General features: G+C 43.2%; 1 protein-coding gene across 7 annotated transcripts in view; it reads left to right on the top strand.

The window, feature by feature from the left end:
- RSAD1 (radical S-adenosyl methionine domain containing 1) overlaps positions 1-23,715 on the top strand; it is a 39,702-nt gene extending 15,987 nt beyond the window's left edge. For 4 of the 7 annotated variants that reach the window (XR_009553073.1, XM_060203710.1, XM_060203707.1 and 1 more), the window contains one exon: positions 21,364-23,715. The gene's annotated coding sequence lies outside the window, so the exon portion shown is untranslated. Of the gene's footprint in view, positions 1-6,162; positions 7,287-21,363 lie in introns of those variants that run through there. The other 3 variants (XR_009553074.1, XM_060203708.1, XM_060203704.1) reach the window with 3 other exon arrangements.
- Positions 23,716-24,089: the final 374 nt, after the last annotated feature.

The raw sequence follows: 24,089 nt of genomic DNA on the forward strand, positions 1-24,089 counted from the left end.
CTTGGGATCTTGATGGGGATATCATTAAATTTGTATGTGGCTCTGGGTAGTATATTCATTTTGATTATGTTAATTCTACTGACCCATGAACGTGGAATATCTTTCCACTTCTTTGTGTCTTTTTCAATTTCCTTGAGTAGTGACTCATAATTTTCAGTATACACATCTTTCACTTCTTTGGTTAGGTTTACTCCTAGATATTTTATTGTTTTAGTTGCTATAGTAAAAGGAATTGATTTCTGGATTTCAATTTTTTCTAGCTTAGTGTTTGCATAGAGGAATGCCACTGACTTTTGAATGTTAATTTTGTAGCCTGACACCTTACTGTATTTCCTGATAATTTCCAAAAGTTTCTTGCTGGATTCCTTAGGTTCTTCTGTGTATACTATCATGTCATCTGCAAATAAGGAGAGTTTGACTTCTTCTCTTCCAATCTGTATCCCTTTAATTCCTTGCTCCTGCCTGATTGCTATGGCAAGAACTTCCAGCACTATGTTGAATAGTAATGGTGATAGTGGGCAGCCCTGTCTAGTACCTGATCTGAGTGGAAATGCTTCCAGTTTTTCACCATTGAGTATGATGTTGGCTGTAGGTTTGCTATATATAGACTCCACTATATTGGGGAATTTTCCATCTATTCCCTTTTTTGTAGTGTTCTGATCATAAAGGGATGTTGTATTTTGTCAAAGGCTTTCTCTGCATCTATTGATATGATCATGTGGTTTTTGGTCTTGCTTTTGTTGATGTGATGGATTACATTGATTGATTTACGTATATTAAACCAACCTTGTATGCCTGGGATAAACCCCACTTGGTCATGATGAACAATCTTTTTGATATACTGCTGTATCCGGTTGGCTAGAATTTTGTTCAGTATTTTAGCATCTATATTCACCAGAGATATTGGTCTGTAGTTTTCTTTTTTGGTTGTGTCCCTGCCTGCTTTTGGTATCAGAGTGATATTGGCTTCATAGAAGCTGGCAGGGAGTATTCCAGTGTCTTCAATCTTCTGGAAGACTTTTAAAAGTAGAGGTATTCATTCTTCTTTGAAGGTTATGTAGAATTCATTTGTAAAACCATCTGGTCCAGGACTTTTATTTTTGGGGAGATTTTTGATAACTGTTTCAATTTCATTAGCTGTGATGGGCCTGTTCATGTTATCCACTTCCTCTTTACTTAGTTTTGGAAGTTGGTAGGTATCTAGGAAATTGTCCATTTCTTCCAGGTTCTCTAGCTTGGTGGCATATAGTTGTTCATAGAAGCTTCGCATGATATGTTGAATTTCTGTGGTGTCTGTTGTGATATCTCCTCTTTCATTTAGTATCCGATTCATTTGGGTCTTCTCCCTTTTTTGTTTTGTGAGTCTGGCTAAGGTTTGTCGATTTTGTTCACTCTTTCGAAGAACCAACATTTACTTTCATTGATCTTTTGTATGATTTTCTTATTTTCAATGTTATTTATTTCTGCCCTAACTTTAGTGATTTCAGTCCTTCTGGTTGCTTTAGGGTTCCTTTGTTGTTCTTCTTCTAGGTCTTTAAGATGTGCAATCAGACTGTTTATTTGTGCTTTTTCTTGTTTCCTAATGTGTGCTTGTATAGCTATTAACTTCCCTCTCAGTACTGCCTTAGCTGTGTCCCAAATATTTTGATAGCTTGTGTCTTCATTTTCATTGAACTCTCAAAACATTTTGATTTCTTCCTTGATTTACTCTTTGACCCAGAGGTTGTTAAGAAGTGTACATTTTGGGATTATTACTAAACTTCTGTTGCTTGTTAAGTGTTAGTTTAGTTCCACTGTGGTCTGAGAACATGCTTGGGATGATTTCAATGCTCTTGAATTTGCTGATGCTGTCTTTGTGGCCTACCATATGGTCTATCCTTGAGAATGACCCATGTGGATTTGAGTAAAATGTCTATTCCAATTTCTTGGGATGAATGACTCTGAAAATGTCCAAAAGTTCTAGTTTATCTATCCCTTCATTTAGCTCCCTTATGTCTTTATTGATTTTCTGCCTGGATGATCTGTCAAGTTGAGAGAGTGGGGTGTTGAAGTCCCCTACTATGACTGTGTTGCTGTTAATATGTTGCTGTAGCTCTTTCAGTAGACGTTTGATGTATTTAGATGGCTTCTCATTGGGTGCATAGATGTTAATAATTGTTAAGTCCTCTTGATTGACTGATCCACTGAGCATTAAGTAGTGTCCATTCCTATCTTTTTAAATCTTATCTATTTTAAAGTCTTTCGTGTCAGATATGAGAATAGCTGTTCCTGCCCTTTTTTGTGGTCCATTGGCTTGTATGGTAGTTTTCCGTCCTTTCACTTTAAGTCTGTGTTTGTCTTGTTGAGTTAGGTGGGTTTCCTGTAGACAGCATATTGTTGGGTTGTGTTTTCTGATCCATCTTCCTACTCTGTGTCTTTTAATAGGTGGATTCATGCCATTGACATTTATTGATATCAAAGATTGAAGATATTTTTAATGCCATTCTTGTAGAGTTTTAGAGTGTTCTGATATATGTCCTATTTATGATGGTCTGACTATTTATAGAAGACCTTTCAGAACGTCTTTCAGGGCAGGCTTGGTGATAGTTGATTCCTTCAACTGTTGCTTGTCTGAGAAGGTTTTGATGCCTCCATCTAATCTGAATGACAGTCTAGCAGGATACAGTATTCTTGGTTGAAAGCCTTTCTCATTGAGCACTCGATAGGTATCTTGCCATGCTCTTCTGGCCTGTAGTGTTTGTGTGGAGAAGTCTGCTGCTAATCTTATGGGTTTTCCTCTGTAGGTGACTCTTTGTTTTTCTCTTGCAGCCTTCAGGATCCTTTCTTTATCCTTATTCCTTTCCATTCTAAATATGATGTATCTTGGTGTCTTTAAGTCTGGGTTAATTCTGTTTGGGACCCTCTGAGCTTCTTGAATCTTTATGTCTTTGATGTTGTCTAGATAGAGACGTTTTCAGCTATTATGGCCTGGAGAATGCTTTCTTCCTCTCCCTCTCTTTCTTCCTCTGGTAAGCCAATAATGTGTATATTGTTTCTTTTGAAGTCATCCCATAGGTCTCTGTTGTTGTTTTCAGCATCTCTTAATCTCTTTTTGAGATCTCTTACTTTTTTAGTCGTCTCTAATTCATCCTCGATCTTGCTAATTCTGGCTTCAGCCTCATTGATTCTATTCTCTCTGCCCTCTACTGTTTTCTGGAGTTCATCTATTTTGTTACCCTGTTCTGATATTTTAGCTTGTTTAGCTAGTTGTGTTCTTAGCTCAGCTATTTAAGCTTTCAGTTCTCTAATAACCTTGAGATAGTTAGTGTTTTCTTCCAAAGTCTCATTTGTTTTTCCTGTATTTCTGATTACAGTTCTTTCAAACTCTTTACTCCTGTGATTATTTCCTTAGCTAATGTTTGGATAATGAACTCATTATTTTGTGCTTCACCCTTGGGGGGGCTTTTAGCTGGACTGTTGTCCTAGTTTGTTTCTCCAATATTTCTTGTTGGTTTATCCATTTTATATATTATGTTATGAGTTCCCTCTCTTAGTACTTTTTATATTACTGATCACTATTTCCTGGATTGACTTGTGTCTAAGTCAGGTAATTAAAGGGTTCACAGTGGTGGAAGTTAACAGTTGTTTCAGTAGTATTTTAATCCCTGAGTTGGGGCTCAGTGATTTAAAAGCCTCTTTTTTTTTTCCTTCTCTGTAGGCTATGGGAGCCTGAGGGCTTCTAAACTATAAGCAGGCTTCTTAGCTTAATCACTGACTCCTGACCAAGTGATAAGGCAGGGTGTGGCAGAGATAGTCCAGTGGTTATGCAAAGAGATTTTCACAGCCCCACAGCTATGCCACCAGGTATAAGTCTTCTCCTGAGTTTCCTGGTTAGATCTCTGTCCCCCAGTGTTCCTCCCTGCCGCTGCTCCAGATTCTGAGGGCAGTAGCAATGGAGACTCAGAGTTGCACTTGGTGAGTCTCCGGGGAGTCCTTTCCTCCCTTCAGCTGTCCCCTTGTTGGTGGAACAGACTGGAGGTGGTGTCTCAACTGATAAACCGCCAGACTGTTACCAGCCACTTAGTCTCTCTCTTGGCTCCTCTCTGTCACCAGCCACCCGTGTTTGCACTCACCAGTGATTTGTTGGGTTCCTGTAGTTGTTCTAGTCCTGTCTTGTTTCGGTCCCTGGTGGTCTCCTTTGGTATTCCTAGTTGATCCGGGAAAGGAGAAGGGAGGAGAGAAACAGATCTGCTGCTGCTCGTAGCCCTGCCTCCAGAAGTCTCCCCCTCTTTGATTTTTGATAAATCTTCAGTCTTTCTTGAATTGTGAGGCAGCCTTCGCCATGCCCTAAGGGCAGCAGTATTAATCTGCACATAAGTCCGTTGAGCATACTGAAGCTGCATGACTGTGCCTGCATAATTTCCCTCTCCAGCTAACATTTCATAAGTTACTGGCAAATTTTGACCCCGATTAATAGCTGCAGTATCAGCACAAAACTTACAAAAATCAGATTTCCAAGTCAAGTAATCTTCACCACTAAGACAGGCCTTAGCCAAGGCTTTCCAATCATTTGGGGGAAGGGCATCAGAAGATACTGCATCTAATAAAGCCAAGGTAAAAGGAGCTGTGGGGCCATACCGAGCAGCAGCAGTTTTAATTTCTTTTAAAGTTTTGAAAGGAATTGGAGCGAGAGTACGAATCACATTCCCTTGGGAATCAGTTTGTTCAAGTACTGGAAAAGTCAATTTAAAACTCTGAATGTCCTCACCCCTCTCCACAGCACCTCGAAGGGCAGTTTGTAATGGTGATTCAGCTGAAGGTTTTAATGGGATTTCTTGGGGGGAAGCTGCTGGTACAGTGAGAGCACATGGCTCAGTTGTCAGTCCCACATTAATTTGCTGTATAGAAGGGGTGGTGAGAGACACTCTGGGATGGGTGAGCAGGAGGCTCGCAGTCCCTGACACACTGGCCTTGACAAATTTGCATAAGTTTTTCTAATGCAAGCCTGAGGCTCTCCTGGTCATCTCCCTGCCCTTCCTGTTCTTTAGTTTCAGTTTCTTCTCTTGCTTGAGCCAAAAACATCTCCCCTTCTTGGTGGTAAGATACAGCCTCATCCTCTAATTCCTCCTCTTCATCTGGGGTTAATTTATCTTGAGGACGATAGGGAGGGGACCACTGAGGCTCTGACTGGTGGAACAGAGGGCTGCAGCCCCTTGCCTTCCGACAGTTCCTTTTCTCCTTCAGAAATAGAATTTGTCGGTGGTTTTACTTCTGCCTTTTCCCATCTGTCCTTTTTTGCTTTTGGATCTAAACAATCTTTAATAAGACTCCAAATAGCAAACGTTTCTACAGGGACCTTTTTAGGACCATGAACATCATAATACCGCTGCAATTCCTCTCCTAATTGTAGCCAAGTTTTGTAACTAATAGTCCCCCCCCCCCCTTTCGGGAACCAAGGACAAACTTCCTCTACAAATTGCAAGAACTTAATGATTTGCTGCTCTCCTACTTTAGCTCCTCTACTTTTAAGCATGCTTTTTAAAACCTGTGCAAAAAGTACTCTACTAGATTGCTGTCCCATAATTTATTACTCCCGACTATACCTTAACTCCCCGTGCCTTTTTCTTTTTCACCGGTGCACTTCTGGGGGCCCTTCACGTTGTCCCTTGTGCCAGGTCTTGAACCTGAAGAGGGCGTGAGGATGAGAAAAGAATCCCCTGCGACTTCACTTACACGGGGTTCTTCATGTTATCCCTCATGCCAGGTCCCTGTTTGGGCGCCACTTTGTCAGTGCCAGCTGACAAGTTGAACTGAAACCTGGAGAGGGTGTGAGGATGAAGAAAGGACAGACATACAAAATATGGGATTGGGAGGGCCAGCAGTCCAATGACTGAGAGCACCAGTTTATTTTCTCACAGTCCTTCTATAACACACACAGCAAGAAGCTTAATTAGTCTGGCTCTGCATAAGGTTTCTCAAAACATAATCCAGATGCATAAGCAAAGTACAGTTTCTCAAAACATAAGCAAGATACAGTTAGGGCAAAAGTTCATGTAGTTAAGCAATTATAATTTTCTCAGGGGAGTCTGTAACGTGTTTATCTTTTCTAGGGAGTCTGCAAAATGTTTATCTTACTTTCAGTTCCCTTAGATCTATACCTTCAATTCTTTTTGATCCAATTAGGAGAAAATGTGAGGAGCTTTGCAGAAAGGCTGCTCTGCAGACCTTTTGCTCACAAGCCCAGGGGCTTTGCCTACCAAGGACCTGCTGCTCCCAACACCCAGCACTGCAGCCTGCTGGGCTCTGAGATAGTGGGGAAGGTCACAGAAGGCTTGTCTTGACAACCAGGCTGTCTAGGGAAGCAGGAGCCTCACAGACCTTCAGAGTACCTTCTCCCTACAGACTTGCAATTGAGAGAGTGGAGGTATGGGAAACTAAGCAGGGAGTGGAGAAGAACTGAGAAGACACCCAGAGCGTCCTGCAAATTCATCCTTGGCCTTTACCTGCAGAAATGGTCCTCTGGCTTATTTAAATAGCCTGATAGACTTGTCTGGAGCCCCTGCCTGGACTGTGGCCCTCTCTTTTGTCTGCATCTTTCCTGGAGTGTGGAACCCTGCCTGGGGACTGGAGGCTGAAACCCCTCCTTCCTGCATTTTCATTTGGAGAGATTTCAAACCTGCAGAAAACTTTAAAGAATGAATGGTTCATATAGCCTTCATTACAGGGTGTCCATAAAGTCTGGAAACAGGCGAGTGTTCACAGTGTCATCAAGGATACCTTCAGCCCATAAAAAAATAAAATAGCCATGTTTCTAGACATAGCGCTCACCCCATAGCATCACCAATTGTATTTTGTTCTCATTTGCTGTATCTTCAGAGATAGCTGTCTAATTTCTTTTATTTCTCTTTTTTTACTGCACCATTTGAAAGAATGTTATAGACATTAAGCATTTTAGCTTGTATCTCATTGAAGAACATTTTCATATCCACAATATCATTATCAACCTAAGTATGAGGCATGCAGTTTAATACAGTCCTTTATCAAATTAGAACAGTATGTTTCCAACATACCTTAAAAGCTTTTAGGTTCAGGGGCCAGGTCATAGCGTACCTGGTTGGGTACATGTTACAAGGTGTACATATTACAAGGTGTATATATTACAAGGTGGTGCATAAGGACCTGGGTTTGAGTCCCTGGTCCCTACCTGCAGGGGGAAAGCTTTGCTAGTGTTAAAACAGTGTTTCAGGTGTCTGTCTCTCTTCTTGTCCATCACCCCCTTCCCTCTCAATTTCTGGTTGTCTCTATCCAATACATAAATAAAGATTAAAAAAAAAAAGCTTTTAGGGTCAGAGGAGGAGCACAGATTACAGTGCAGTTCTGTACTTACTTTGACTCATATGTCTTTTTAGTATCTTTTTTTAAATTTATTCCCTTTTGTTGCCCTTGATTTTTTTTATTGTTGTAGTTATTATTGTTGTTGTTAGTGATGTTGTTGTTGTTGGATAGGACAGAGAGAAATAGAGAGGAGGGCAAGACAGAGGGGGAGAGACCTGCAGACCTGCTTCACCGCTTGTGAAGTGACACCCCTGCAGGTGGGGAGCCAGGGGCTCGAACCGGGATCCTTACGCTGGTTCTTGTGTTTTGCGCCACCTGCAATTAACCTGCTGTGCTGCCGCCCAACTCCCTCTTTAGTATCTTTTAATAAAATCTTCCTTTTTGTTAGTTTTTGTGGCAATGGATTACTTCACAGTCAAGGCCACTTTCAGAATGAATGTCTCACATTCAGACTGTATGACTGCTTCCTGGTAATTGGATTTAGGTTAAATATTTCTAGTAAGACAACTATACAGCTCTTACGTGGTTTGAGGTGTGTAATGCTAGGTTGGCCCCTCTTACTGACATGAATTTTGAGTACTTAGTTAGGGTGGTAGATGCCCAATCTCTCCATTGTACTAGCACATTATTCCCTTGGGCTTTCTTTCTTTTTTTTTTTTTTTCCCCTCTAACAGATCACTGCTCAGCTCTGGCTTATAACAGATTGAACATGAGAGCTCAGAGCCTCAAGTATGAAAGGTATTTGTATAACCATTATGTTGTCTCCATAACCCTCCCTTAGAAATGAATAGCTTGGGAGTCAGGCTGTAGCACAGCAGGTTAAGCGCAGGTGGCACAAAGCACAAGGACTGGCATAAGGATCCTGGTTCGAGCCCCGGCTCCCCACCTGCAGGGGAGTTGCTTCACAGGCGGTGAAGCAGGTCTGCAGGTGTCTATCTTTCTCTCCTCCTCTCTGTCTTCCCTCCTCTCTCCATTTCTCTCTGTCCTATCCAACAGTGACAACAACAATAATAACTACAACAATAAAACAACAAGGGCAACAAAGGGAATAAATAAATAAAATAAATATTTAAAAAAAAATTTTTTTAAAGAAATGAATAGCTTTTCCTGTGGGTAATAACCTTAAAACATCATTTTTCCCTGGTGGAAAAATGATGATTCCCAGGGGTTATATGAAATGTTCATTTCTGACTCTGTCATTCCATGTACATTCAGTAATTGATATTCATAAACAAAGGAGCTATTTTTTGAAGGTCTGATACCCTTAACCTAGAAATTATATTAGGGTATGGGTGTGTGCATGAGAAGGGGTGGGCAGAAAGGCATACATACCACGTGCCAACCAGATATAAAGGCATTTTCCTATGAAGCAGCCTCATACCTTTTATACCTTGTCATATCAAAGGGTATCATGGTGCCAAAAGTAATTTAGTACTGCTGCAAATCAGAGCTAAGCTCAAGCTTTCACTGAGTGATGAAGGATTGGGGTCCTTTCTATCTCTTAGGGGGGAGCATGTGCATTTGTGTGTGCCCAGTGGGTGTGAATAGCAGTTCTTCTTTGACCCTGTGGTAGCATGGTAAGCGTTGCTACCTCTCCTTTAGTCATGAAATATTCAGCGAGCACTAATGGTGTGCCAGGGACTGCACTGAGAGGAATAAGACCTGTCCCAGCCCTCAAGGAACTTGTCAGTGCTGACAGATGTGTGAAGAGATAAATGCTGGGTTACCGGTGCCAGAGTGCAGACAAGCTGTGGTGGCCTTAGGCACAGATGCTTCTGAAGGGTTGGGAGCAAGAAAGGGAAGCACAGTTGGGCCACTCACTGCTCTGGGCCTGGGTGAGCATGCAGAGTGATCTGTGCTGCCCCGAGACACCTCTTCCTCAGCCTTCCCCATCTTGACATTCAAGAAGGGATCACAGGTGGAGCAGGTGTGCCACCAGATCAGCTGGGCCCACTCAGGTTTCTCCCAGCTGCCAGGACGATGCCACCCGAGCTGCTCGGCCCCTTCCTGCTGGGGTACCTCCCGAGGCCTGTCCAGAGGGGCCGGGGAGGAACCTGGCACAGCTTGCCATCTCTAGCCCCGCCAGGTCCCACTCTTACCAGGTGAAGCAGAATCTTGGGGAAATGGAACCCAAGGGTCTAGTTTTTGTTTTTGCTTTTTTAAGTTTTTATTTATGAAATGGAAACACTGACAGGACCATAGAGGGGGATAAGAGGAGTATAACTCCACACAATTCCCAACACCAGAACTCTGTATCCTATCCCCTCCCCTGATAGCTGTCCTATTCTTTAACCCTCTGGGAGTATGGACCCAAGGTCACTGTGCGATGCAGAAGGTGGAAGGTCTGGCTTCTGTAATTGCTTCCCCCCTGAACATGAGCGTTGACAGGTCCAAGAGCCTAGTTTTACCTTTTCTTTCCTTCTTCCTTGCTCCCTCCCTCCCTGCTTCCTTCATTTCCTCCTTTCCTTCCCCCTTCCTTCCTTTTTTTAAATAAATTTTTTAAATCTTTATTTATTTGATAGAGACAGCCAGAAATTGAGAGGATGGGGGAGACAGAGAGAGACACAGAGACACCTGCAGCACTGCTTCACCACTTGTGAAACTTTCCCCTGCAGGTGGGGACCAGGGGCTTGAACCCGGGTCCGTGCGCACTATAACACGTGTGCTCAACCAGGTGCGCCACCACCCGGCCCCTCCTCCCTTCCTTTCTTCCCTCCCTTTTTCTTTTCTTTCTTCCTTCCTTCCTCTTTCCCTCCCTGTCTCCTTCACTTCTTCCTTTCCTTCCTCCTTCCTTCCTTTCTTCCCTCTTTCCTTTCTCCCTCCCTAACTCCTCCCCTTTCTTCCTTTCTTCCTGCAGAAGACAGAAAAACACAGTGAAAGAGACCGCATCACCAAAACTCCTTTCATGCAGTGGGGGCTGACTTGGATCCTGGTTTGCACACCTGACAAAGTAGCATACTGTCCTGAGAAACCTAGTTTTAGATCCTTTCTTAATGATACGTCAAGTTTAGAAAGCCCTTCCATCCCATATGCCTTCCCACCTTAGAGGCTGGGGTCAGGAGCATGAGTGAGTTCTTCCCCATGTTGACACTTGGCTTGTTATCTTTTTTCCCTGTCTGACTGAAAAGCACATAAACATGAGTCAGAGGGGTGTGGAAGCCACTCTGGAGATAAGGATGTGTGTGGGTGTGGTTACAGCTTGAACAACCAAACTTCTAGGTGCAAGAGCACCAGCAATGTTAAAGCCACCCCCCCAACTAAGACGTGGGAATTAGGACAGTTATTTTAATTTTCATTTTTATGCAAGAGGGTATTCAAAAAGGTTCTGGAGGTATTTTCCCCCACTTTTATTTTAATGTTTTATTATCTTTATTTATTGGATACAGACAATCAGAAATTGAGAGGCATGGGGAAGATAGGGAGAGAGAGAAACACCCACAAACCTTCATCACTTACGAGGCTTTCCCCTCCAGGTGGGGACAGGGGCTCGAACCCGGGTCCTTGCACATTGTAACATGTGCATTCAATCACGTGCACCACCACTCAGCCCCTCCCACTCTTTTTTTTAAAACATTTATTTTTATTAATGAGGAGAGATGGAAAGAGAACCAGAGCATCACTCTGACACTTGTATGCCAGGGATCAAATTCACGCCTTCATGCTGAAGGCTTTAATACTTTATCCACTGTTTTACCTTCCAGATTAAAAAAAAAAAAAGTTTTGGGGGTCTGGCAGTAGCGCAGTGGGTTAAGCACATGTGGCACAAAGCGCAAGGACCGGTGTAGGGATCCCAGTTAAAGCCCCCGGCTCTCCACCTGCAGGGGAGTCACTTCACAGGTAGTGAAGTAGGTCTGCAGGTGTCTGTCTTTCTCTCCTCCTCTCTGTCTTCCCCTCCTCTCTCCATTTCTCTCTGTCCTATCCAACAATGAACAACATCAACAATAACAATAATAACCACAACAAGGCTACAACAACAAGGACAACAAAAGGGGGGAAAATGGCCTCCAGGAGCAGTGGATTCATGGTGCAGGCACTGAGCCCCAGCAATATCCCTGGAGGCAAAAAAAAATTTTTTTTTTTAATTGAATAGAGACAAACCAAGAAGGGAGAGAGGGAGAAAGACACCACCAGCACTGTTTCACTACTTGTGAAGTTTTTCCCCTGTAAGTGGGGCCCAAGGGTTTGAACCTGGATCCTCGTTATTATGTATGCTCAACTGAGTTTGCCACAGCCTAGTCCACAGGGTTTTTTTAAGATCTTATTTTTTAAAAAACTCATAGGATAGTTTTACATAACAGAAAGTGACAAGCTAGAGCATCATTCAGGTATATGCAGTACTTGGGATCTAAGAGGAACCTTAGGTATAAAAATCTGATGCTTTATCAATTGAACTATTTTTCCAGCTGATCAGTCTTCATTACTTAAAAGATTTATTATGAGAGGAGAGAGAAAGAGAAACCGAGCAGAACACTGCTCAGCTCTGGCTGTAAGGTAGTTCTAGGGATTAAACATGTGGCCTCTGGGGCCTTGGGCACTCAAGTTGGTGTTCTAATAGGCTGAGCTATCTCCCTGACTCCAAAGAGATTCTTGACTCAAATCTTATAATAGCAGATCTGGTGTGATAATTCTGGACCTTCAGAATCTTGTGTTATATCATCGTTTTATACTTTCCATGGGTTCAGTTTGGTTAACTGTCTCTTATATTGGGCAAATTCCCAGTCTTTCTGGCCCATCTACCTCACATTGGAAACCACTAGCTCTGCCTCATGCTGGGTAGCTTAACCAGGGTCTAAGCCCACATGTCCCATGAATCTCGGTGACAGCATCACTTCCTGGGACAGGGCTGCATTCTGAATGTCTGAATGTCTTCTTCTCCCCAGAGTTCATATGTGGAAACATAATCTTCATACTGAGAGTATTCAGAGGTGGGCCTTTAGAAGGTGGTTAGTCATGAAGTAGAACCTTTAATGAATGGGATGAGTGCCTTATGAAAGGGACTTCAAAGAGCTCCTTTACCTCTTCTACCAAGTGAAGGCACAGAGAGAGAAAACAGTTGGAACCAGATAAATCTTCACCAGACACCAAATATGCTGGTACCCTGGACTTTCCAGCTTCCAGAACTGAAAAATATTTCTTAGTTGCTTAAGACATCCAGTCTACGACATCCTGTTACAGCAACCTAAATGGACTAAGACAAGGATGAAATCATTTGTGTGGCAGATTATATTCTTGTTCAAAGACTTAACTACCCTAGAGTGCCATTCTCTGAGGTCCTGTGAGGGGGGGGTATGTATCGTCTTGTTGACCCTCATAAGAACCATGGAGCTTGCCCAGTGGATGTCCACAGTCTCTCCCTCTGTGTCAGAGATCCATAGGATCAGAGACTTGTCAGCCTGGCTCCCAGAGAGATAAATGAGGAGCAGCTGACCGTCATAGAGTGAGCAGGAGTGGGGCATTCACACTAGCTGCTGTGTGCTGGTAGATGTGAGGGTTGCTACTGTAGCATAGTTGAAACCAAACTGATGTTTTGTAGTCCCACCAGTCAGAGCTAATCCCTGAAGATTCTGGTGTGATTTTAACAGAAACTCCTATATGCAAAGGAATAATCTGTATGAATATTTAGGTATACTGTCTTCCACAAAGTTGAATCACATGCATCTTGCTCTGGAGTCATCTCAGTCTGCCCAGTAAGTGGGCATCTTTCCATTTCAAATGTGTATCCATGTCCTACTTTGTAGTATAGCTCTATAGTATACTATAGTATACTATATATATAGTATAGTATAGTCTTGTTTCATCAAAATTTAGTTTATCGATTCTGTGTGTGTGTGTGTAAATGGGGACTTAATTTCTTTATTTTTGTTTTAATTTTTAATATTTATATATTATATATTGATGTTTTTTATTTTATTATTAAATTATTGTTATTATTATTATAGAGACAGAAATTGAGAGGGAAAGAGAAAATAGGGAGAGAGACAGATACCAGCAGACCTGCTTCACCACTTGCAAAGCTTTCCCCCTGCAGGTAGGGACCGGGGGCTTGAACCCAGGTCCTTGCATATTGTAACATGTGCACTCAACCAGGTGTGCCACCACCTGGCCCCCAATTTTTTAATTTTTGTAAACTCTTTGATGAATGTCTTTTAAAACTTTTTACTTATTTTAGTGAGAGAGATACAGAGACAAAGACAGACCAGAGCACTGCTCAGCTCTGGCTTGTGGTGCTGAGGATTGAACCTGGGAACACAGAGCTTCAGGTATGAAAGTCTTTTTGTATAAGTATTACATTGTCTCCACAGCTCTGTGATGAACATCAATGTAGATATGGCTAGATCTTCTCCTTAGCTTTAGAATGAACCCCAAGAAGTAGGGCTGCTGACTCTGAGACCCACACATCCTTTGTTTGGATACACCATGCCAAACCCATACCCCAGGAAGTCAGTCTGGTTCACACTCCTGCTATTTTGGGTCTCTGCTGCCCTGTCAGTAGTAGATGTGATCAGCTTCTTCAGATGCTTTTGATCTAAAGAACACTTTTAATGTTAGCTCACCTGCTAACGTTAAAAGTGTTTAGCTTCGGTTCTGTCCATCTGATCACACATGGCAGAGACCAAAGGAATACAGTCTATGAGGTCCCCCAGGTGGAAGACCTGGCTGGAAATGTTTACCCAGTTGTGCGTGCATTTTCGACTAACTCTCAGTTTCTCTTTTCAGACCTATGGGAAATCCCAGGGCTTCTCCTGTCTATCTTCCTTTCCCTGCTCTCCCCCGCTTTTACTGGCAGGGATTAAGTCTTTTTATTATTATACAAGTAATATTACTTATTTACTTATTCTAAGTAAAAGAAAGTCACTCTCAATCAGTGGTCTGAAAAAATTCAACTGTGCTGTGTCTGTATCCCCTTCCCATTCTTTGTCTAAATGCAAACAAGGTTTCTGGGGTTTGTAATCAAAGCACAGATGTATTTCTGAATTCTGTCCCACCTGTCACAAGGAATTTTCCATGTTGTTATGTGGCCACAATCACTCTTATTTGAGTTACTATACAGCATTCCAATAAATGAATAATGTAATTACTACCCTAATGTAAGTCACCTAAATGGTTACCCGTTTTCCTTTATTGCAAATAATACTACCATACATGCTTCTATGGACATAGCCTCTTCCTTCATTTGAATTATTTCCTCAGGTCAGTTCTCAAGAGTGAGACATCTGGGTCAAAGGGTAAGGATGCTTTCATGATACTTAGCATGCATTCTTTTATTGTTTCTCAAAGGTTGCTTTTTCTTTTTCTTTTTTTTTTTTAACTGTATAGGAGAAAGCAACATTTTTATTTTCCAGAAATTGCCATAACTAACATTTGGACAACCATCCTCTCCAGATGTCTCCTGATGCATATATATGCATATAGATGTAGAAATTAAAATAATTTTTCATAAAAGGAAGCATACTCATGCCAACATTGCAACCTGTTGTTTTTACTCTACACCATGGCCTAGGTTTCTCTAATTGGTTCTGCCACCACTGCCTGTGTGTTAACATAATGTAGTACAGTAATAGCTATAAGCCAGGCAGGGTGCCAAGAATTTTATCTGCACAAGCTCATTTCAGCTCCACAACAACCCAACCCAATAAGTTCTATTATCATCATGCCCATTTCATAGATAAGGAAATAGACTCAAGGAAATTAACTGACTGTCCAAGGCCATGTAGCTAGGAAGTACTGGGGCTGGCATTCAAATTGAGTTTTCTGAGGCTCCAAAACAGATGCTCATGCAAACAATATATATGTTTATACCATGAGAAGGAATAATAATAGTAATAATAATAGGCTAGAAGATGGTTCACCTAGTAGAGTGCGTTCTACCACATGTAAGGGTCTGGAGTCTAACTTTCTGAGTGCCTTTATCTTTCTTCTTCCTTTTCAAATGTGGCTGGACTGAACTCAGGGCTCCATATATACAAAGCATGTGTTTTATCATCTAGCTCATTCCCCACCCAAACCCAATTTTACCATTTAGTGTAGGGGACAGACAAATCTGAGAGTCTAAAACCTGGCTCTGCTTCAAGGCTACCACAGGCTCCATAAAATGCATGTCCCCAAAGACCCCATAGATCTGGAGTAAAAATATTCTCTGTGTCCTAGAATCTGTATCATATGAGCCTGAGGCTCATGCATTTCAGAACCACTGGACCAGCTGGTGTCTGAGAGAACTTCCAAAGCCAGCTGTCAAGCAATGAGAGAGGACTAGCAGCCCTTAGCCTCTTTTTTTTTTTTTTTTTTTACTTTTTTCCCTTTTGTTGCCCTGTTGTTTATCATTGTTGTTATTATTATTATTGCTGTCATTGTTGTTGGATAGAACAGAGAGAAATGGAGAGAGGAGGAGAAGACAGAGAGGAGGGGAAGACAGACAGGGAAAGAGAAAGATAGACACCTGCAGACCTGCTTCACCACCTGTGAAGTGAACTCCCTGCAGGTGGGGAGCCAGGGGCTCAAACTGGGATCCTTTTGCCGGTCCTTGCACTTAGTGCCATGTGCACTTAACCTGCTGAGCTCCTGGCCCTTAGCCTTTTTTCTCCCTGCGGCCAGTGGGCCCTGCCTTCTCCCCATTTCACACACGGTTTGAGCAGCAGGCCCTTCTCCCAGTTTCCATGAGTGGTGACAGAGTTAAATGGCAGTCAGGCTCCTGAGATGTGGCTTAGACAATCACCACAGCAAATGCCTCAGTGTCATTTGCTTCTGGGTAACCTTAATTAAATCATTCACAGATGCTTGCTATGAATATTTCCTCACTTGAAAAGCAGGGCCTGTGCTTTCCTCAAGGTTTCTATGGGGCTGGCAATGATGGTGGGTGGATGGCCAGCAAGGGTCTATGACAGCTTCTGACATAAAATTCTTTCACTTGATAGTGATTATAACCATTAGTGCCTTGGCTGTGGTTTACAATGCTCTGGCCATGACAGCTCTGAAGAAGTCAGGTCCCTAGTGGGAATTCCTGATGCCTGACGAGACAGCTGTCTCTCTGTGAGGTTGAAATGTGTCACAGGTAATCCTGCACTTTTGGAAAAATGTCCCTGGGCTCAGTGCACATGTTGCCACCTCCTATGCAGCTGGGAGGGCTTGTGCCATTGGACAGATGGGAAGTCTCCAGGAAGCAGCACCCACAGTGGAAGGAAGGGCACTTCCCTGGGCAACTCCTCAGCCCAGCACGCCTGGCAGTACCCTAGCTGGTCAGACAGGAAGGGCCTCATTCTTCAGAAGGCTGGTCTATTCAGGCAGGGATGGCCCTAGCTGTGCCCTAGGCCCCTGACACTGGGCACACCCCCCAGAGTGTACTTCTCTCCCTGCTCCCATACTAGTCTCTCCTGGTACCTAGAGCCTTTCCTCTTTCCCTAGACCTGAGTGTTCCTTACCTCCATTCCTGTTCTTTTTTTGGATTGAGCTCAGGGCTGCTCCCTGCTCATAAACTAGGGAGTGGCTGCTTTGCTGGCTATTCTTGTTATGGTTAAAAGCCTCAGTGACAGACCACAACCCCTTCCTGAGGGCCAGGCAGTACTAATGGGGGACAAGGTGAGGAGCTGGTGGAGGCTGCTTTGGATGTGGAAGAAAGGCCCCTCCTCCGGGCGCCACAGTCCACTAGCCCTGCAGGTTCACTTGTGATGAAGGTCCAGGGACAATTCAAGTGTCCCCACAAGCACACCAGCTTGAGTACAAGGAGTCCTGTACAGGGACTTTGGGTGTAAGTGCTTGTATTCAGCACCCAGTTCTATTCCTAGTAACTACTTAATCTTTGGCAAGGTATTTAACCTTTATTTTTATTTATTTATTTTTGCCTCCAGGGTTATCTATGCCTGGGGCTGGGGCTCAGTGCCTGCACTACAAATCACTGCTCCTGGAAGCTATTTTTTTCTCCCTTTGTTGTTTATCGTTGTTGTTGTTGTTGTTGTTGTTGTTGTTGGATAGGACAGAGAGAAATTGAGAGAGGAGGGGAAGACAGAGAGAAGAAGAGAAAGATAGACACCTGCAGACCTGCTTCACTGCCTGTGAAGCGAACCCCCGGCAGGTGGGGAGCCAGGAATCCTTATGCTGGTGCACTTAACCTGTTGTGCTACTGCCCGACCCCCCACCCTTTATTATTTTTTTTAGTAAATACTTAATTCATTTTGTGAAGCTTGGGTCTTCTGTTTGTGCAATTTCACCACCTCAGGTTTCTTTTAAAAACATATTTTAATATTATTTATTTTTACCAGAGTACTGCTCAGCTCTAATTTATGGTGGTGCTGGAGATTGAATTTGGGACCTTGGAGCCTAAGGCATGAAAGTCTTTTGTATAGCCATTATACTATCTCTCCACTGTTTAAAAAATATTTTTCTGGGGGTCGGGTGGTAGTGCAACGGGTTAAGCGCATGTGGCACAAAGTGCAAGGACCTGCGTAAGGATCCTGGTTCGAGCCCACCTGCAGGGGAGTCACTTCACAAACAGTGAAGCAGGTCTACAGTGTCTATCTTTCTTTTTTAAAAAAAATATTTTATTTTATTTATTTATTCCCTTTTGTTGCCCTTGTTGTTTTATTGTTGTAGTTATTATTGTCGTCGTTGTTGGATAGGACAGAGAGAAATGGAGAGAGGAGGGGAAGACAGAGAGGGGGAGAGAAAGATAGACACCTGCAGACCTGCTTCACCTCCTGTGAAGGGACTCCCCTGCAGGTGGGGAGCCGGGGTTCGAACCTGGATCCTTATGCCGGTCCTTGTGCTTTGCGCCACCTGCGCTTAACCCGCTGCGCTACAGCCCGACTCCCAGTGTCTATCTTTCTGTCCCCCTCTGTCTTCCCCTCCTCTCTTCATTTCTGTCTATCCAACGACAACATCAATAATAACTACAACAACAACAAAACAGCAAGGGCAACAAAAGGGGGAAAATCAAATTTAAAATTTTTTTTCTTTTTTATTCAGACAGAGAGGGAGACAACATAGCACTGGAGCTTCCTCTGGTGCCCCTGCACCTCCTGTGTAGTGTTGGGACTCAAACCTCAGCTGTGTATGTGCTGCGGCAGGCACCCTACCCTAGATTAGCTATCCCTCCCTCCAGCTCAGGTCCTTAGCCCTCCTGTACCTCAGTTTTCTCATCCGTAAAATAAGGATGCTAGTGGAGTTCTCTACCTCATGTGATTGTAAAAATTCAAGAAGTTAGCACACATAGCTAAAACAGAATAAAAATGGATTTCATCAAAATTAGAAATATTGGGCAGGGGCTAGGGAGATAAAATAATTATTATGCAAAAAGACGTTAATGTTTGAGACACCAAAGGTCCCAGATTCAATCCTCAGCACCGCCAAAAGCCATAGATGAACAGTGTTCTAGTAAACACAAAACAAAAAAACAACTTTTGTGCCTCAAAGAAAAGGAAAACTGGGGGTTGGGCAGTGGCACAGTGGGTTAAGCACACATGGCACAAAGTGCAAGGATCCTAGTTCAAGCCCCCTGGATCCCCACCTGCAGGGGGGTCGCTTCACAGGCGGTGAAGCAGGTCTGCAGGTGTCTATCTTTCTCTCCCCCTCTCTGTCTTCCCCTCCTCTCTCCATTTCTCTCTGTCCTATCCAACAACGACAGCAATGGCAACAACAACAACAACAACAAGGGCAACAAAAACAGAAAAAAAAAAAAAAAAAAAGGCCTGTAAGAGCAGTGAATTTGTAGTGCAGGCACCAAGCCCCAGAGATAACCCTGGAGGCAAAAAAAAAAAAAAAAAAGGAAAACCACAGAATGAGAGAAAAAAAATTGCAATATATATAAAGAACCGTAACTCAATGACCAAAGACAACCCAACTGAAAAATGGACAGGGCTAGTGACACAATACAGCAGTAGTGCACAGCACTTTCATGGGAGACACCCTAGGTCTGATCCCTGGCACACAAATGGCCAGAAGGTGAGCAGTGATCTGGTCAAGATGGTGCTGATGATGACGAGTTGAAAACTGGCCTTTAAAGGTATATGGGGAGGTGGCTCAGTGGCTAGCACACAGAACTTATATGCAACACGCTCTGATTTGGTCCCTAGCATTACATATGCAGGCGTGTGTTCTCAGGCTTCCCTCTCTCCCTAAGATAAGATGAATCTTAAAAAACTGGGCAAATGAATGTGAGTAGGTTGAAGTCACACAAATAGACCATCTGTACTTGAAAAACTACTCAATGTTGTTACAGCCAGTAAGAAAGTATCTCATACCACTTCATAGTCAGTAGGATAGTTATACTTTGTTTTGAAAAGGAAAATAAGTGTTGGCCAGTACATGGAGAAGTTGGAACCTGTGTACACTGTTGATGGGAATGTAAAAATGTAGCTGCTGTAGAAGCAGCTGGAAGTTTGTCAAAAAAAAGTTAAACATAGAGTTACCATATGACCAAGAAACTCTACAACTAGGTACATATGCAAGAACTAAAAATGCATGATCACACAAAAACTTGTACACAAATGTTCACAGCAGTGTTACATCAGCCCCAAAGTGGAGCGTGACAAATGAATAAATAAAACATGGTCTATTCATATAATGAAATATTATTCAGCAATAGGAAATACTGATAACAAGCTACATGGATAAACTTTGAAAACATGGAAAGTGATAGGAGGCAGACACATGAGGTACATAAGGCATGGGGGGATGAGAGCTCAAGGTTACAGAGTTTCTTTTGAGGAAGAAGAAATGTTTTGAGAACAGGTAACTGTAATGATTCCACTACCTTGTGAATGTAACAAGGCAAACAACAAAAACATTACTGAATTACATACTTTAAAATGACAACTTTAGGGGCCGGGTGGTGGTACACCTGGTTGAGTGAACATGTTACAATGCACAAGGACCCAAGTTCGAGCCCCTGGTCCCCACCTGTAGGGGAAAAGCTTTGCGAGTGGTGAAGCAGGGCTGCAGGTGTCTGTCTCTCTCCCTCTCTATCACCCTCTTCCCTTTTAATTTCTGGTTATATCTATCCAATGAATAAATAAGATAAGAAAAATAAAGTTAAAAGAGAGAATCCAAAATGACAACTTTTAACTTTTTAGTGATTTAACAGGGATTTACAAAATTATAAGAACAGGGGTATAATTCCATACCATTCTCACCACCAGAGTTCTGTACCCCCATCCCTGTCAATGGAAACTGCAATAGTTTTCCCAAAGTCACAGGTAATGGGTTGACGTTATATCTATCTGTCTACACATACACATGCTTAATAGGGAGAGAGATACCTACAGCACTACTTTATTGCTTATGATGCTTCCCCCTGCAGGTAGAACTTGAACCTGGATCCTTATACATGTAAAGTGCTCATTCCTGACCCCCCCCCCACCAAAAAAAAAACAAAACTCCCTATTTTTGCCATGGAAGAGATTACTTCAAGAGGTTGGATGACCAAGCCCAGGGCCACCCAGTCAGAAAACCACTGAGCTGGAATTTGAACTCTGCTGTGTTGAGTTGAGCATGCTCTGCTAAAACTGAAGACAGATAGAGATCTACTTACTGATAACACTGTAGGCATGCACTCAGTAATGACAGAAGCGTTTACTTACTGAGAAAGAATATTGAAAAGGTGGGTTGGAAGGGCTGGGAAATAGCTCATTCGGTGGTGCACATACCTTGTAATACATGAGCCCCCTGGGATTGAACCCCAGCATCATCTGGGGTAGCCAGGGGAGCTCCATGAATGGTGGAGAAGCTCTATGGTATCTCTCCCGCCCCTCTCTCCCAGTCTCTAAAATAAGAGAATAAAAAAATTGACCCAGGGAGACTCCCCACTAGCACCCGGAGCCCTGGGTTCATTCACTAATTCAGAGAGAGAGAGAAGTGTAGTAGGAGAGGGTGGACAGTTTGTCAAAAAAAGTTAAACATAGAGTTACCATATGACCATGCAATTCTACAACTAGGTACATATTTGAAAATATAGATTTGAAAGTGTTTATACGGCCATGCCTATATAAATTTTCTATTGCTGCAGTAATAACTCACTACTCATTTCATGATGTAAAACAAGGAAACTTTATTCTCTTACAGCCTTGGAGGTCAGAAGTCTGAAAGAGCTAAAAATCAAGGAATCTGGCATGTTCTGGAGGCTCTGGAGAGAAGACACCCATGGCCTTTCCAGCTTCTAAAGCCAGCAGTGGCCCTGAGCCCCTGGCCACATCACCCTGACTCTGCTTCCACCATCACATCTGATCTCCTGCCTTCCTCCTGTAATCACCCTTTGATTACATTGGCCATCTGGGTAACCCAGGATAATCACCTCACTGCAAAAATCCTGAATCCCATCTGCAAAAAGTCCTTTTTGCCAAGTAAGATAACAAATTTCTAGCTTCTGGTGATGAGTATATGGACATCTTTTGAGGAGCCATTCAGTGTGTAAGAGATAAATGACTGCATGGACTCCAGTGCTCTGGCCTTAACTATAATCCCTTTCATCTGCACAGTTATGAGTACTTGCACCTTTTTCCCCTCCTAGCCTTGATCTGGGAAGTCTATGAAGGCAGTATTGACTATTTTTTTTAAAGTTTCTTTTTTAGGGAGTCGGGCAGTAGGAGCGCAGCAGGTTAAGCGCAGGTGGCACAAAGCACAAGGACTGGAGTGAAGATTCCGGTTCGAGCCCCTGGCTCCCCACCTGCAGGGGAGTTGTTTCACAAGCGGTGAAGCAGGTCTGCAGGTGTCTTTCTTTCTCTCCCCCTCTCTGTCTTCCCCTCCTCTCTCCATTTCTCTCTGTCCTATCCAACTACAATGACATCAATAACAACAATAATAACTACAACAATAAAACAACAAGGGCAACAAAAGGGAAAATAAATATTTAAAAAAGTTTTTTTTTAAATTTTTAAAAATTATCTTTATTGGATAGAGACAGCCAGAAATTGAGAGGGTAGGGGAGGAAGAGAGAAAAAGAGACACCTGCAGCACTGCTTCACCATTTGCAAAGTTTTCCCCCTGCAGGTGGGGACCGGGGGCTCAAACCTAGGTCCTTGGGCACAGTAACATGTATGTTCAACCAGGTGTGCCACCACCCGGCAGTATTGACTCTATTACAGAACAGAAGAGCAGATGAGACTTGGGGGAGATGTGGGGGGGGGGGTCACACAGCTAGAAGGAGGTTCAGACCTAGGGCTGTTCACTCAGCACCACCTCACACCTCCAACCCCCAGATCACATGCCACCAGAACACTGTTCTCACTAGTGGAGTGGGGCAACTCCTCAGCTGTACTCGTAATCTGGAGAAAGAAGCCCCCAAGGTGACCCATGGCCCTGGGCCTTGATTCTGCCCTTACAAGCAGAAGACAAAGAGAGTGGGAGGGTACAAGGGAGCAAGAGAGACTGGAGCCTGGGGGTGGTGCCCAGTGTCTAAGGTGTCACCCCACAGCTGAAGTCAGGCCCTTTTAGGAACAGTGCCTGGCTGTGGCCCTGTTATCACTAAGGTCAAGAAGAATGTCAGATTTCTGCTGCGAGTTAGCCGCACAAGGTTCTAGAATGGAGGGCAGTGGTGGGAGATGATGGAGGAGCAGCCAGATATCTAAGGGAACCGATCCCACGTGAAGCCCACGTGAAGCCTGGGGCAGGTGTGTACATGGAGGGAGGGCTGGGGGAGGGAGCTGAGCTGAAGGGGGTGAAAGAGATGTGAGAGGTGGGGAGCCTAGTTTTGGGCTCTGGTCAGCAACAATGATGCAGCTTCGGAGGAAGCTTTGTTGAGGGAGAGGGCGGTGTCTGCAAAGAGTGACTGGCAGCACACCTGGCCCTAGGCTGGGGGAAAATAAACAGCCATGAAGCAGTAATTGATGCCATGCCCTCTGTCAATCCAGGCTCTGCCCCCTCCAGGGCTTGAGGAGGCTGCTCACAGGGAGACCAGCTGTGGTGACTAAATTATACTGTTCTCCAGCCTTTCCCACTGCAGCCTCGCCTGCGGTGCCTGTCACCTGCCTTGCCGGCGGAATTTCTCTCTGGTGGCTCACCTTTAAAGCTGCCTCATCTAAGGTTTCCTAATATTTGTGCTGCTGTTCCAAAGCTAGAGTAATAATTAAGCCCTGAGCACAAATACTAGACCTGGAAATCTGCTTTCAGATGTCTAAGTCACCCTGACCTCAACTTGCCCCACTCAGAAGAACATGACTTAACTCCAGGGAATCCCTGGAATTGAATGCAAAATCCAATTAATTGATAAAGAAATATAAAACAAACAACTTGTGGAATATTATCCAGTCATGAAAAGGATATAAGCATTAATATGTAAAACAACATGAATGGACCTTGAAAACATAATGTAAAATGAAAGAAGACAAAAACAAACTTCCAAGAACTATAATTCCATTTATATCCAGGAGGAGCAAATCAATAGACATGAAATAAATAAATGGTTGTCAGATGCTGGAAGGGAGAGAATGAGTGACTACTTAATGACTAGAAGGGTGCTCTCTCTCTCTTTTTTTTTTAACCAGAGCACTGCTCAGCTCTGGCTTATGTTGATGCAAGGGTTTTAACCTGGGACTTTGGAGCTTCAGGCTTGAGAGTCTCTTTGCATAATCATTATACTATCTAGCCCCCCCTAGAGAAAAAAAAGTTCTTTAGGGAAAAAAAAAGTTTTGAACTACATAGTGGTGACAAGCAATACTGTGAATGAACTGTCACCGAACTGTATTAATTACTGATTTAAAAAAATTTTAGTGGGACCAGGTGGTTGTGTACCTGGTTGAACACAGGTTACAATGTGCAAGGACCCAGGTTCGAGTCCCCAGTCCCTACCTGCA

This window comes from Erinaceus europaeus, chromosome 12, assembly GCF_950295315.1.
Source record: "Erinaceus europaeus chromosome 12, mEriEur2.1, whole genome shotgun sequence".
NCBI lineage: Eukaryota > Metazoa > Chordata > Mammalia > Eulipotyphla > Erinaceidae > Erinaceus > Erinaceus europaeus.